Here is a 16,805-nt window from a genome sequence, read left to right as displayed (position 1 = left end):
ACAATGGGAAAAAAAAAATGTTACCTATGGACTTTGGGTGATAATGATGTGCCAGTGTAGGTTCACCAGAGGTACCAAATGTACCACTCCAATCGGAGATAGAAGGTATAGGGGGGAACCTCTAACCTTCTTCTCGAGTTTGCTGTAAATCTGAAATCATTCTTTATTTATTTTTCTTTTTTTTCAAATTTTTTATTAAGGTATTATATGTGTACATATCTTACCATTGCCCCCCCCACTCCCATACCTGCCCTCACCCCCCAATGTTTTGCATCCGTTGGTTACTCTTATATGCATGCATACAAGTCCTTCAGTTGATCTCTTATTTCCCCCACCTATCCCTAACCTTACCGCTGTAATTAGACACTCTGTTTGATGCTTTACTGCCTCTGTAACTATCTTTTGGTTCATCAGTTTATAATGTTTTTCATTATCCCTAAATGAGTGAGATCATGTGGTATTTTTCTTTCATTGACTGGCTTATTTCACTTAGCATAATGTTCTCTAATTCCATCCAGGTGTCTACAAATGGTAGTAATTCCTTCTTTTTTATGGCAGCATAGTATTCCATTGTGTAGATGTACCATAGTTTTCTGATCCAGTCATCTGCTGACGGGCACCTAGGCTGTTTCCAAATCTTAGCTATTGTAAATTGTGCTGCTATGAACATAGGGGTGCATATATCCTTTCAGATTGGTGTTTCTGGTTTCTTAGGATATATTCCTAGGAGTGGGATTACTGGGTCAAATGGGAGTTCCATTTTCAGTTTTTTGAGGAAACTCCATACTGTTCTCCACAGTGGCTGCACCAGTCTGCATTCCCACCAGCAGTGCACGAGGGTTCCTTTTTCTCCGCATCCTCGCCAACACTTGTCGTTTGTTGATTTGTTGATGATAGCCATTCTGACAGGTGTGAGATGGTATCGCATTGTCGTTTTGATTTGCATCTCTCGGATAATAAGTGACTTTGAGCATGTTTTCATGTTTCTCTTGGCCTTCCTTCTGTCTTCTTTCGAAAAGATTCTATTTAGGTCCGTTGCCCATTTTTTTATTGGATCCTTTATCTTCCTTTTATTAAGTTGTATAAGCTGCCTGTAGATGTTGGAAATTAAACCTTTATCAGTGATACCATTTGCAAATATGTTCTCCCATACAGTGGGGTTTCTTGTTGTTTTGTTGATGGTTTCTTTTGCTGTGCAAAAGCTTTTTATTTTGATGTAGTCCCATTTGTTTATTTTCTCTTTGGCTTCCATTTCCCTAGGGGCAGTATCACTGAAAAAGTTCTTTTGGCATATGTCTGAGATTTTGCTGCCTGAGGATTCCTCTAGTATTTTAATGGTTTCCCGTCTTATATTTAAGTCCTGTTTCTATTTTGAGTTTATTTTTGTGTATGGTGTAAGTTGGTGATCTAGTTTCATTTTTTTGCATGTATCTGTTTAATTTTCCCAACACCATTTATTGAAGAGACTGTCTTGACTCCATTGTATGCTCATGCCTCCTTTGTCAAATATTAATTGTGCATATTGGTTTGGGTCGATATCTGGATTCTCTATTATATTCCATTGATCTATATGTCTGTTCTTGTGCCAGTACCAAGCTGTTTTGAGGACAGTGGCTTTGTAATACAGCTTGAAATCTAGTATTGAGATCCCTCCTACTTTATTCTTCTTTCTCAGGATTGCTGTGGCTATTCGGTGTCTTTTTTTTATTCCAGATGAATTTTTGATGAGTTCTTTCTAGGTCTGTGAAATATGCTGTTGGTATTTTAATGGGGAGTGCATTGAATCTATAGATTGCTTTTGGTAGTATGGACATTTTGATGATGTTGATTCTACCAATCCATGAACATGGTATGTTTTTCCATCTGTTTACATCTTCCTCTATCTCTTTTTTCAGTGTCCTGTAGTTTTCCACATATAGGTCTTTTACCTCCTTGGTTAGGTTTATTCCTAAGTATCTTAATTTTTTTGGTGCGATGGAAAATGGGATTGCTTTTTTAGTCTCTCTTTCTGTAAGTTCACTGTTGGTGTATAGAAATGCCATAGATTTCTTGGCGTTAATTTTGTATCCTGCTACCTTGCCGAATTCATTTATTAAGTCTGTTAGTTTTTTGATAGAGTCTTTCGGGTTTTTTATGTACAATATCATGTCATCTGCAAATAAGGACAGCTTTACTTCTTCTTTTCCAATTTGGATGCCTTTTATTTCTTCTTCTTGTCTAATTTCAGTGGCTAATACTTCCAGTACTATGTCAAACAGGAGTGGTCAGAGTGGGCAACCCTGTCTTGTTCCTGTTCTTAGGGGAAATGGTTTTAGTTTTTGCCCATTGAGTATGATGTTAGCTGTGGGTTTATCATATATAGCTTTTATTATGTTGAGGTATGATCCTTCTATTCCCACCTTGTTGAGAGTTTTTATCAAGAAAGGGTGTTGGATTTTGTCAAATGCTTTTTCTGCATCAATTGATATGACTATGTGATTTTTATCTTTCAATTTGTTTATGTGATGTATCACATTTATTGATTTTCGGATATTGAACCATCCTTGCATTCCTGGGATAAACCCTACTTGGTCATGGTGTATGATCTTTCTGATGTACTGCTGGATCCGATTTGCTAGAATTTTGTTGAGGATTTTGGCATCTACATTCATGAGGGATATTGGCCTGTAATTCTCTTTTATTGTGTTGTCTTTATCTGGTTTTGGTATTAGGGTGATGCTGACTTCATAGAAGGAGCTTGGAAGTGTTCCTTCCTCTTGAATTTTTTGGAATAGTCTGAGGAGGATAGGTTTTAGTTCTTCCTTGAATGTTTGGTAAAACTCTCCTGTGAAGCCGTCTGGCCCCGGGCTTTTGTTTGCCGGAAGCTCTTTGATGACTGCTTCAATTTCTTCCATAGTTACTGGCATGTTGAGCTGTTTAGATTCTTCCTGATTGAGTTTTGGAAGGTTATATTTTTCTAGGAATATGTACATTTCCTCCAGGTTGTCCAGTTTGTTGGAATAAAGTTGTTCGTAGTATTTTTTAACAATCCTTTGTATTTCGGCGGGATCTGTTGTTATTTCACCTCTTTCATTTCTGATTTTGTTTATTTGGGTCCTCTCTCTTTGCTTCTTGGTGAGCCTGGCTAGAGGTTCATCAATCTTGTTTATCCTTTCAAAGAACCAGCTCTTGGTTTTGTTGATCTTTTGTATTGTTTCTTTGGTCTCTATTTCGTTTATCTGTGCTCTGATCTTTATTATTTCCTTCCTTCTGCTTACACTGGGCTTTTCTTGTTGCTCTTTTTCTAACTCTTTGATTTGTTTTGTTAGGTAATTTATTACCCCTGTTTCTTGTTTTTTGCAGTAGGCTTGTAGAGCTATGAACTTCCCTCTCAAGACTGCTTTCGCTGTGTCCCATAGATTTTGGATTGTAGTGTTTTCATTGTCATTTGTTGTCATGATGTTTTTTATTTCTTCTTTGATCTCTCTGGTAACCCAGTCATGGTTTAATAGCATGCTGTTTACTCTCCATGTGTTTGATTTCTTTGGGTTGTTTTTATTGTAGTTGATTTCCAGTTTTATGCCACTGTGGTCTGAGAAGATGCTTGATATGATTTCTAACTTCTTGAATTTGAAGAGACTTTGCCTATGTCCCAACATATGGTCTATCTTTGAAAATGACCCATGTGCACTTGAGAAGAATGTATATTCTGTGGCTCTGGGGTGAAATGTTCTGAAGATGTCAATTAATTCCATCTGGTCTAGTGAGTCATTTAGGATTGATGTTTCTTTGCTGATTTTTTGTTTAGAGGATTTGTCCAATGGTGATAGTGGGGTATTAAAGTCTCCTACTATGATTGTATTGCTGTCAATCTCTCCCTTGATATCCTCCAGGAGTTTTTGTATGTATTTGGGTGCTCCTGTATTGGGTGCATATATGTTTACCAGAGTTGTTTCTTCTTGTTGGATTGCTCCCTTTAGTATTATGAAGTGGCCTTCCTTATCTCTTGTTATGTCCTTCAGTTTGAGATCTAATTTGTCAGATATAAGTATTGCTACCCCAGCTTTTTTTTCAGTTCCATTTGCCTGGAAAACCTTTTTCCATCCCTTCACCTTCAGTCTGTGTGCGTCTTTTTTTCTGAGGTGGGTTTCTTGTAGACAGCAGATATATGGGTCATGTTTTCTTATCCAATCCATTACCCTATGTCTTTTGATTGGGGCATTTAATCCGTTTACATTTAAAGTTATTATTAATAGGTACTTATTTGTCGCCATTCCTATTCTTTACACCTGTGTTCCTTCTTCGCTTCCTATTTCTTTTTTTTTTTTTTTTTTTTTTTACAGCAGACCCTTTAGCATTTCTTGCATTGCTGGTTTGGTGGTAATAAATTCCCTTAGTCCTTTTTTGTCTGTGAAGCTCCTGATTTCACCTTCAATTTTGATTGACAGCCTTGCTGGGTACAGTATTCTTGGATTCAGACCCTTCCTTTGCATGACTTTGTATATTTCATTCCATTCCCTTCTGGCCTGATGAGTTTCTGTTGAGAAATCAGTTGCTAGTCTGATGGGGGTTCCTTTGTATGTAACTTTCTGTCTCTCTCTGGCCGCTTTTAAGATTCTTACTTTGTCGTTGGTGTTTGCCAATTTAATTATAATGTGCCTTGGCGTCGGTCTTTTGGGGTTCATTTTGCTTGGGACTCTGTGAGCTTCTTGGATTTGTGTGGGTTTTTTCTTCTCTATATCAGGGAAATTTTCTGTCATTATTTCTTCAAATAGGTTTTCTATTCCTTGCTCAGCTTCCTTTCCTTCTGGAATCCCTATTATGTGGATGTTGTTTTGTTTCGTGTTGTCCCAAAGTTCCCTTAGGCTCTCCTCCTGCCTTTTAATTTTTTTTTTCTAGAAGTTGCTCTACTTGGGTATTTTTTCCCATCTTTTCTTCTAGCTCACTGATGCGGTCCTCTGCTTCTTCTAGTCTACTCTTGATGCTTTCTATTGAGTTCTTTACAGCAGCGATGTCATTTTTCATTTCTTCTTGGTTCTTCTTTATTTCCTCTTGGTTCTTGCTCATATTGTCGAATTTGTCTTCCATTCTTTTCAGCCACCTTATGACCATTTCTCTGAATTCTTTTTCTGGAAGGTTGCTTGCTTCCATTTCGTTTACTTCCTTTTCTGGTGATGCCTGCTTTTCTTTCATATGCGGGCTGTGTCTTTGTCTCCCCATGGTCTCTCTTCTCTGGGTGTCTGGTTATGTAGTTCTCTCTCTCCTGCGTCGATTGAAAGGCACAAAATACAGCACTACCAGGTACAACACACAAGGCACTGAACAGAAATATATTCACGATATTAACAACCTCCAATAAAGGTGACCACCAGAGAAAGGCAAATCAGGGGATAGTAGAGAAAGAAGAAGAGGAAAAAGAAAGAAAGAAAGAAGAAAAAAAAGGGGGGGGTGTCAAAATGAAATTGGGAAAAGGGAAAAAAAGAAGAAAAAAAGGTAAGAGAGATAAGAAAGAGACTAAGGAGAAAGGGAAACAGACTATATATATTGGGGATAAAACTCCAATAGAACAATCACTTATCCCAGCAAATACCAGCAACAAGTACCTGGGGATTAATACAAACTACAACACCAACTAATATTGAGTGAGGCAAGGGAAAACAGAAGCACTAAACAAACAAAAAAAATAAACAAAAGAAGAATAAGCAAAATAATCTCACAAAAAAGCATAAAAATTCGATATAATCTACATTCAAACGAACAACAACAAAAGGACAGAGAGAAGAACAATTTTTTTGGATAGTTAAGACAGCGAAGAGAGAGGTGTGTATGGACTTGGAGCAGGGGATTGGAGATTAGATATATAAGTAGGGTGAAATTTTAAAAGGGGGTAAACAGAAAGAATAGGGAAAATCTAAAGCAGGAAAGGGGTAAGATAAACAGGACACTGAAAAGGGAAAAGTGAGGAAGAGAGTGATGGCATAAAGGTAGATTTGAGATAGAGTAAAATGATGCTAAAGGAAAGATAAAAATAGAATGTAGAACATTAATCCCAAAACAAAATGAAGAGAAAATAAAATGACACTTAAAAAAAAAAAAGATAAAATAGCAGTAGTAATAATACGGATTGAAAATAAAAATGTAGTAATTAAAAAGGTAAAATCAAGTGAGGAAAAAAATTAGTTTCTTGAGTAAAAGATGCAAAAAATGAAAATAAAAAAATAAAAAATAAAAATAAAATGTGGAGTAGTGAAGGTCATTCACTTCCTCTGTTGTTCTGTTTGGCACGCCTGTTTCTCAGTCCGGACAGTATTGCAGTTCCCTGCATTCCACTGCTCTTCAGTGATGTAAGCCAGTCCTGATTTTAAGCAGGCGGTGTGTCTTAATTCGTATTCCTTTATTTTTGATTACACAAGAGTCAATTTGTGATTCAGCCCCTGGGTGGCAGTGTTTCTGGATTGACTTCCGGGTTTATCTATGGCCTCTCTAGGGAGTGTTAGAGCCTTCTTTCCCTGTGGCACTCACTACTGGTTTGTGGGAGTGGGCTGCCTCAGAGCTGGCTCTCGGATGGTCACTCCCCGCTCCGATCCCCAGGTTCCAGAAAAACAACTTTCCCCTGCAGTCTCCCACGGTGTCCCCAACTGGGTGAACCTATGAATTGGGCTTAGTAATCAGAAGCAAGAATTTCAAGAGGAAAAAGCCCAAGTGTGCGCACTCCGTGGCTGCGCGTAAGTCTAGCACACCCCTGAAATTCTTAGGGTGTCCCTGCACTTCAGATCAAAATGGGTTGCTTTTTAGAGAGCCCTTCTGTTAGCAGCTCTGAGGACCCCCTTCCACATTCACAGATCACGTCAGCCCCAGCAGCCTCCGATTTTTCTAGGCACAGACTTCCCTGGTCCTCCAGCTCCAGCAAAACGCGCGTTCCTCTCTCCCGCTGGGACCAGAGACCTCACCTTATCCTAGGCGAAATCTGACCTTTCCGTGGTGGAGTGTAGAGCTCCTCTGAACCCGTGTGTTTGCGCCAATTGGGGAGCATTGTTCTGGGGCTCGCAGCTGTTCCGTGGGTGCCGCAGTTGTGGATTCTCAGGCTTCCGATAAGCTCCACTTTCCGGTTCCAGATGGCGGCGACTCCGCGTCCAAGCCCGCAGCTCCGGGAGGGGACCCAGCCGCAGTGGGAGCTGCCAGGTCAGGGGAACCCTGTATAGCAGTCTCCCACCTTCTTCTGGAGTTCAGCTGTCCCCCAACTTGCCAACAAACACTCCTAGTGCGACCCTCAGCTGTTCTTTCTTTCTGCTCCGGGACAAGGCTCGGAACACGTCTGTCTATTCCGCCGCCATTTTTCTCCCCCCTAAAATCATTCTTTAAAATAAATTGTGAATTAGGTAGTGCCTAGGATCCATCCCGCCACTGAAATGATGAAGCTGGCAAAAACTGTAAGAATCAACTTTTTCAGAACTCTAGAACCTAATCAGAAACATACTACAATCAGGACAGTGCTTAATAAAAAAGGGGGCTGTACATTTTGTCACTTAAAGAAATCTTATCAGGTCACTGACCGACAACTGAAATAATGAAATGGAAACTTTAAGGACCACCTATGACAAGGAGTACAGTCTTTGCAAAAATAGTTTAGAAGTCATTAAATAATGAATGATTGCAGCCACTGAAAGCAACAACAGCAAACCCTGGGGAGGGGGAATACTGTGATTCCCAGAGCCACCATATTAAAAAAACTCAAAATGCTTACTTTTTAACAAAAAAATATTAGGCATGTAAAGAAACATGTATGGCCCATTCACAGAAAGAAAGAAACAAAAACAGAGTCCCTGAGGAAGCCAAACATTAGACTTACTAGAAAATTTAAAAAAAAAAAGAAAAAAGAAAATTCAGCTGTCAGAAATATGCCAAAGAGCTAACAGAAACCATAGGCAACTCTAAAAAAAATGAGGAGAAAAGTGTATCAATAAATAGAAAATATCAATTATATAGACAGATATCACAAAAATAGAATCTATACATATAAAAGGCTAATATGCAAAGTGTCCCCTCGGGAGTTCAACCGGAGAACAGGAGTTCAATCTCTCACTATGACGTATGCTTACCACCAGGGGGGATGACCAGCGGCAGTGGGGCACTGAGGGAGTGAAGGAAGGAGGAGGTGGGGGAACCATGCGGTGGTGGGTGGCGAGCGGGTGACAAGGGGAGGAGGAGGCGGGGAGGCAGGGAACCTGATCGGCCCTGATCGCCGACCAGGCCTAGGGACCCTACTTGTGCACTGGGCCTCTAGTCAAATATAATTTCTAAAGCTGAAAAGTACAATAACTAAAATGAAAACTTCACTGAATTTTTAGAGGGGTTAACATAAAACTTTAATAGGTAAAAGAATAAATGACCATGAAGATAGGTAAAATTATCTAGCCTGAGCAGAAAGAGAAAACAACTAGCCCAACCGGCTTGGCTCAGTGATTGAGCGTCGATCTATGAATCAGGAGGTCACGGTTTGATTCCTGGTCAGGGCATATGCCTGGATTGAGGGCTCAATCCCTAGTGTGGGGTGTGCAGGAGGTAGCCGATAAATGATTCTCTTTCATCACTGATGTTTCTATCTCAATCTCCCTCTCCTTTCCTCTCTGAAATCAATAAAAATACTTAAAAAGAAAAGAGAAAATAAATAAAGACAAATGAAAACAGCCTAAGAGACCTGTAGACAGCATCAAGGGTACCAATACACACAAAATGAGAGGTCCAGAAGAAAAGGAGGGAGAAAAGGGGGCATAAAGAATATTTGAAGAAGCAATGGCCAGTCTACATATCTTAAGAAATTCAATGAACCCCAAAGAGAATAAACTCAAGAGTCACACTGAGATGAAGTATAATCAAATTGCTGAAACCCAAGAAAATGAGAGAATCTTAAAAGCAACAAAAGTAACTCATGAGAAATCATAGAAGCTAGAAGGTAGTGTTATTACATATTTATATTTGATCTTAACCAAAAGGCCAAGAAGCAATGAAATAGCACGTTTAAAGTGCTAGAGGGAAAAAGCTGTCAGCCAACAAATCTGTATGTGACAAAACTATCTTTCCAAAATAAAGATAACAACTTACAGCATGACGGTGTGAGAAGCTCAAGTGACCTGCTCCCTACTGAAACTGATGAAAATTATTTTTAACAACAACCTTTTAAAGCCTTTAGAAACAGTTCAAAGGACAAGCTAGCAAATGAAGAGACACCTATTCAAGAACAGCTTCAAAAATTCTTAAAAAAGGTATGTCTGTAGTATTTGAACCAAGTCTACTCCCTCCCTCCAGCTCCCATCTCAGCTCAAGGAAGGGGAGACTCCACTCAAAGACTCCTGCAGCCAAGAACACAGGGCACCCTCTCCTCCTCAGATCCTATTCAGAGAGCTTTCCTCCAAGGAGAAACGGAGTATTAGAGTTTCCCATCCAGCCCCCAGCTGCTTCTTGCTAGGGCTGAGTCCTTGACAACTGTGATTGAGAGGCAGAGGTTCTCTTCTGCCACCTAGCCCCACTGATTGAATGTAGACTTTAACTGGGTGTGGTGCATTAAAAAGACTGGGCTCTTGGGTTGTGAGGAGAGGCAAACTGAAAAGATTTTTGGCTGTGCCTTCCTTTCACCAAACACTCAGCTAATAGAGCAGAACTGTCACTCAGAGAGAAACTTGCCATTGTTCCTATCTCTACCTCCAGAGACCAGGCTGAGAGCTTTTATACCAGGAAGAAAGCAGATACTAAAATTGATAGCTCCTAATCTCTTCCCAAAGGAACTCACTTCATTTGCAATAGCATGGTGAAAGAACCCTGAAAAAGAGAATGAGGTTTCAGTGAAAAGGCAATTAGGAAAGGATTCAAAATACACAGTAAACTGTAGGTCAATTAGTTTGCAAGAGAACTAGGGCAACTGGGAGTCCTGGGGTCAAAACATCAATCACTAATTTCAGAAATTATACCCACAAAGGACCCATAGTTTGATTGGATTAGTTTTCAGTAATCTATACCCTAGGGTATTTTGGAAAACAATTAAACAGTCATTCCAGTTAGTGGAGTTTGGCTGCTGGGTGTGATCAGAGAAACACAGCCCTAACAAAACCACTGCCACCCCAGGGTGATTGTGGGCATATTCAAATTGCACCTCCCTGTGGAGCAACATCAGGGCACTAACCTGGTAGGAAAAGAGATCACAATGACATAGCACTTTACACCCACTAGGATGGCTGGAATTGAATAAAGACAGATACTGACAAATGTTGGTGAGAATGTAGGCAATTTGAGCACTCACATACTGCTGGTGTGTAAAATAGTGCAGCCACTTTGGGAAAGAGTCTGGCAGTTTCTCAAACAATGAACCACAGAGTTATCATATGACCCATCAATAACACTCTTAAGTATACACCTAGAAAAATGAAAATATGTCTACACAGACATTGTAATGCATGTTTTAGCAGAATTATCCTTTTGAACTGGAACTAAACTATATAGACTAATTCATAATTGACATTTACATACACTGCAAAGTGATCACCACACTAAGGCTATTTACCATCTGTCACCACACAAAGTTAACACATTTTTTCCTTTGATGAAACTTTTTAAGATTTACTTTCTCAGAAAATTTCAAATTTGCAATACAATATTATAGACCATAGTCACCATGCTGTACACCACATCCCCATATCTATCTTTTAACTGGAAGTTTGTAACTCTTGATCACATTCACCTATTTCACCCACCCAGAATTATTCTTAATCAGCTCAAGATGGAAACAATCCCAATGTCCATTGATGAACAAATAAACAAAATCTCAAATATCCATAGTAAAACATGGATGAATCTTGAAGCATTATGCTAACTGAAAGAAGTCAATCACAAAAGACAGGGGGGTGGGAATGGCCGGGGAGAGGTCAATGGGGGAAAAAGGAGACATATGTAATACTTTAAACAAGAAAGAATTTAAATTTTTAAAAAAAAAATCACAAAAGACAACGTATTTTATTATGTGATTCCATTCATATGAAATATTCATAACTGGGAAATCTATAGACAAAAAAAAGTAGGTTAGTGGTTGCTTAGAGCTGGGTAGATGGGGTTCAAGGAGGTATAAGGTTATAGCTGCTAATGAATATGAACATCTTGAGGTAATGAAAATTGACTGTGGTGATGGCTACCCATATACTAAAAACCACTGAATTGTACACTTTAAATGGGTGAATTGTATGGTATGTGAATTATATTTCAATAAATGTCAAAAGAGAACCGAAAGGAGAAATTAAGGCATTTTCAGATAGCCCTGGCCGGGTAGCTCACTTGGTTAGAGTGTCATCCCAATACACAAAGTCTGTGGGTTCAACCCCAGGTCAGGGCACATATAACAATCAATCAATCAATGCACAAATAAGTGGAACAAATTGATGTCTTTCTCTCTCTTTCTCTCTCTCTCTCTCAAATCAATAAATACATTTTTTTTAAATAAAAAGAATTATCAAAGGGAGTTCTTCAGGCTAAAATGGAAGGATAATAGACAGTAACTCAAAAGCATAAAAGAAATAAAGAATATGGGTAGCCCTAACCGGTTTGGCTCAGTGGATAGAGCGTCGGCCTGCGGACTGAAGGGTCCCAGGTTCGATTCCGGTCAAGGGCATGTACCTTGGTTGCGGGCACATCCGCAGTAGGGGTTGTGCAGGAGGCAGCTGATTGATGTTTCTCTCTCATCAATGTTTCTAACTCTCTATCCCTCTCCTTTCCTCTCTGTAAAAGTCAATAAAATATATTTTTTTAAAAAAAGAATATGGGTAAAGGTAACTACATAGGTAAATGTAAAAAGCCAGTATTATATTTTTGGTTTATAACTCTTTTTCTTTCTTTTCTATATGGCAAAAAGAACAATGGACAGGATGACCCTAAAATTCATATGTAATTGCAAGCGGCCCTATATAGCCAAAACAATTTTGAAAAAGAACAAAGTTGGAGGACTGACTTTTCCCAGTTTTAAAACTTATGACATACAATCTATAGTAATCAAAACAGTATGGTACTGGCATAAGGATAGACACAGAGACAAATGAAGTGAATTTGAAAGACCAGAAATAAATTCATATATCTTTGGCCAATTGATTTCAAAAAGGATGCCAAGACCATTCAATGAGAAATAAAGCCTCTTCAAAAAATGGTGCCTGGCTGGTTTGGCTCAGTGGTCAAGTGTGGACCCATGAACCAGGAGGTCACCAATTCGATTCCCAGTCAAGACACATGCCCCGATTACTGGCTTCATCCCTAGTAGGGGACGTGCAAGAGGCAGCTGATCTTTGATGTTTCTCTTTCATTGATGTTTCTGTCTCTCTATCCCTCTCCCTTCCTCTCTCTCTAAAGGAAATCAATAAAAACATTTTTTAAAAAAATGGTGCTGGGACAACTGTCTATGCACATGTAAAATAATGAAGTTGGACCACACAATATATAGGAAATTAACTCAAAACAGATCAATGACATAAATGTAACAGCTAAGATCATATGACACTTAAGAGGAATATATGGGGATAAATGTTCAAGAGCTTGGATTTGGAAAGGAAATTCTTATATATGACACCAAAAGCACAAGCCACCAAAAAAAAAAAAAAAAAAAATAGATACATTAGGCTTCAAATTTGTACACCAAAGGACATTATCAAAAAGTGTAAAAAAATCATACAGAATGGGGGGGGGGGAGAATTGCAAATCTCATATATATAAGTCTACTATCCAAAATATATATAAAGACTTCTAACAACTCAAAAACAACAAAAAGATAAGAACCAAATTTTTAAAATGGGCAAAGTACTTGAATAGACATTTCTGGAAAGAAAATACACAAATGGCCAATAAGTACTTGAAAAGATACCCAAAATAATTAGTCATTCAGAAAATGCAAATCTAAACCACAATGACATAACGCTTAAATCATGCTAGGATGGTTGTTATTGTTCTAAAAACCAAAAACAGGAAATAACAAGTGTTGGCAAGGAAGTATGGTAATTCTAACCTTAACTTAAAGAGAAAACACCAAACTATTTTCCACAGTTGCTATACAATTATGTATCTCAGCAGCAATGTACAAAGGTTCCAATTTCTCTACTTCTTTCCAAGACTTATTTCCTTTAAAAAAAAAATAGATTCTACCCTCAATAAGAAACTTCAATTGACCCTGTTACTGTAATTTAGGTAACAGGCACTTAAAAACAATATTTTGTAATTGACTTTTTAAAAATTTCTCTTCAAAATATACTAGTATATAAAAATAACACATGCTAGGCCCTGGCCAGGTAGCTCAGTTGGTTGGAGCATCATCCCAATATACCAGGGTTGCAAGTCAGACCACCAGTCAGGGCACATACAAGAATCAACCAGTGAATGCATAAATAAGTGAAACAACAAATTGGTATTTCCCTCTCTCTCAAAAAATCAATAAATGAAAGTCCTAAACAAACAAATGAACAAAAAACACATGCTAGAAAAAGTCCACATGCCACAAAAGTTTAAGAAATGTATAGGAGCTACCCAGAGAAGGGCCTATACAGTGTTGCTCTGGGTTCCCACATAACTTAAAGGGAAAATTTCATAATGTCTGAAGCCCCTGATGTCCAGCAAATGAAGGAGGAGGATGTCCTCAAATTCCTTGCAGGAGGAACCCACTTAGTTGGCACCAACTTTGACTTCCAAATGGAACAGTATAGTATATCTACAAATGTAAAAGTGATGGCATCTACATCATAAATCTGAAGAGAATCTAGGAGAAGCTTCTGCTGGCAGCTCATGACACTGTTGACATTGAAAACCCTTGTTGGAAGCTACCCATTCTCTTCACTATCAGAAAAGTGTAAACAAGGAACGCAGAAGGCTGGTGGACCTTGAGCTCTGGCAAGGGCCAAAGCTATGCACCTATTGTTTAGTCGAGACAATGGTGGCTCAAGCAATTACCTGTCCAAATTGTCTCAAAGTAAATCTTTACTAATATCTACTGACCTTTAAGATAGTCTGTCTGCTGTCGCAATTGCCTGCCTAAGGGCAATATGTGTATCTAAAATTGAATAAAAGGTTGGCAGGGCCTGGGTACCAGCGAAGCTCTCCCACTAGAGTTGGGCTCTCTGCCTGGCCCCGTTTCCAAATTCATATTTCTTGTCTAGTCTCATCATTTGTATGCAGCCCTTCTCCAGATCCTGAACCAAAGCCACGCAGGACATGGCTTTTCACAACCCTCCTGTGCTGAAGTTTGCTGCTGCCATTGGAGCTACTCCTATTGCTGGCTGCTTCACTCCTAGAACCTTCATTAACCAGATCCAGGCAGCTTTTCAGGAACTGAGACTTCTGGTGGTTACTGATCCCAGGACTGACCACCAGCCTCTCACAGAGGCATCTTACGTTAACCTGCCTACCATTGCTCTGTGTAACAGAGACTCTCCTCTGCACTATGTGGACACTGCCATCCCTAGCAACATGGGAGCTTACTCAGTGGGTCTAATGTGGTGAATGTTCACCCAAAAGTACTGCACATGCATGGCACCATCTCCCATGAACACCCATGGGAGGTCATGTCTGATCTTAACTTTTACAGAGACCCTGAAGAGATTGAAAAGAGCAGACTGCTGTTGAAAAGGCTTGTGACCAAGGAGGAATTTCAGGGTGAATGGATTGCTCCAGCTTCAGAGTTCACTGCTGCTCAGCCTGAGATCACCGACTGGTCTGAAGGTGCAGGTGTCTTCTGTGCCTATTCAGCAGTTTCCTTCTGAGGACTGGAGCCCTCAGTCTGCCACTGAAGACTGGTCTGCAGCCCCCACTACTCAAGCCACTGAATGGGTAGGGACAACCACTGAGTGGTCTTATGCTGTTCTTCCACAAACTCTTAAGAGAATGGAAATAAGGTTGACGAAAAAGAAACTTTCTAAAAGTGGAAAAAAAGAAATGCATAGGAAAAATAATCACTGTTTAAAACAATGTTTACTTCTAGGGATGAGAGAAGAGAGATGCAATCAGGGATGGGTACACAGAGAACTTCAACTATAATGGTAATGTTTTATTTTTTATGTTTGGTTGGTGTCTGTATATTCCTTAAGTATTTCATAACACATACAGAAAGTCCCCTCAAAAAAAGACAAAGAAAAGAAAGCTAATTTTACATTCTTTCATCACCTCCACTACCACAACCAAAAGCACAAGATCACACTAGATGGATTATTATTCAACTTACTTTTCTCACATAACAATCCATTATAGCATTAGTCAGCTCAAGAGTATAAAGAGGTAAATGTTTCCACAGTTGCAAAATATGTCATAATACAAATGTCCGACAATTTCTTAAAACATTCTCCTACTGCAGCCACTGTGGAAAACAGTACGGAGTTTCCTCAAAAAATTAAAAATAGAACTTCCATTTGACCCAGTAATCCCACTTCTAGGAATATATCCCAAGAAATCAGAAACACCCATCAGAAAGAATATATGCACCCCTATGTTCATAGCAGCCCAATTTACAATAGCTAAGATTTAGAAACAGCCTAAGTGCCCATCAGCCAATGAGTGGATTAAAAAACTGTGGTATCTACACAATGGAATACTACCCTGCTGTAAAAAAGAAAGAACTCTTACCATTTGCAACAGCATGGATGGACATGGAGAGCATTATGCTAAGCAAAATAAGCCAGTCAGAGAAAGATAAATACCACATGATCTCATTCATTTCTGGAATATAATGAACATAAACTGATGAACAAAAATAGACTCAGAGACATAGAAGCATCAAAGAGACCATTAAATCTCAGAGGGAAGGCATAGGAGATTGGAGGGGGTAAAGAGATCAACCAAACGACTTGTATGCATTCATATAAGCATAACCAATGGACACAGACAGTGTGGGGGTGAGGGCATGTGCTGGGGGGTGGGAGCAGCTGGGGAGAGGTCAATGGGGGAAAAAGGAGACATATGTAATACTTTAAACTAGCGGTCACCAACCTTTCGTACCTCACAGACCACCAGTGGTCCGCAGACCACCAGTTGGCGACCGCTGCTTTAAACAATAAAGAATTTAAATTAAAAAAAAGAAAAACATTCTCCTACTAATGAATAGATGGGTTGCTTCCAGTTACTTGTCACAAAAACAAAGCTGCAAAGGCACCCTATACTGGTACTTTTGCCCGACTGGCATGGCTCAGTGGCTGAGCAGCGACCTATGAACCAGGAGGTTACAGTTCAATTCCCAGTCGGGACACATGCCCAGGTTTCAGGCTCGATCACCAGTGTGTGGCATGCAGGAGATAGCCTACAGATGATTCTCTCTTATCACTGATGTTTCTATCTCTCTCTCCCTCTCAATAATAAATATTTATTATTTTTTATAACTTTTATACTTTTATAATAATAAACTGGTACTTCTATCCCCATAGGATAGATTCTATTTTTTCCTTTTCTTTTTAAATTTTTATTTATTGATTTGAGAAGGGGGGGGGATAGGGAGAGACACATCCATTTGCTGTTCCACTTAATTCTGCATTCATTGATTGCTTCTTGTGTGTGCCCTGACTGGAGATCAAACCCAAAACTATGGCGTATCTTGGCATATCAGAACAATATTCTAATCCACTGAGTACCCGGCCAGGGCCGAGTAGGACAGATTATTAAAAGTCAGACTATTTGGTTCCAGTTTTTTATTTCCCTAAATATTGCCTGTGAGAGGCACCTCTCATTGACACCAGAGAGGTATTCCTGGACAGCCCCCTGAGTCAGTGGGAAAGGGCTATCCCCAACCTCAAACCTTGTCTTCTCATATAAATGAATTTATATGAGAC

At 39.3% G+C, this 16,805-nt stretch overlaps 1 pseudogene across 1 annotated transcript; it reads left to right on the top strand.

The window, feature by feature from the left end:
• Positions 1 to 13,587: 13,587 nt before the first annotated feature.
• Positions 13,588 to 15,027, top strand: LOC308240135 (small ribosomal subunit protein uS2-like; annotated as a pseudogene). The gene is made up of 2 exons: positions 13,588 to 13,841; positions 14,203 to 15,027. The product of its transcript is annotated as a small ribosomal subunit protein uS2-like (transcript).
• Positions 15,028 to 16,805: the final 1,778 nt, after the last annotated feature.

This window comes from Plecotus auritus (assembly GCF_963455305.1).
Source record: "Plecotus auritus genome assembly, chromosome: X".
In the NCBI taxonomy this organism is placed as follows: Eukaryota; Metazoa; Chordata; class Mammalia; order Chiroptera; family Vespertilionidae; genus Plecotus; species Plecotus auritus.
This window is presented reverse-complemented; position numbering and strand designations above follow the sequence as displayed.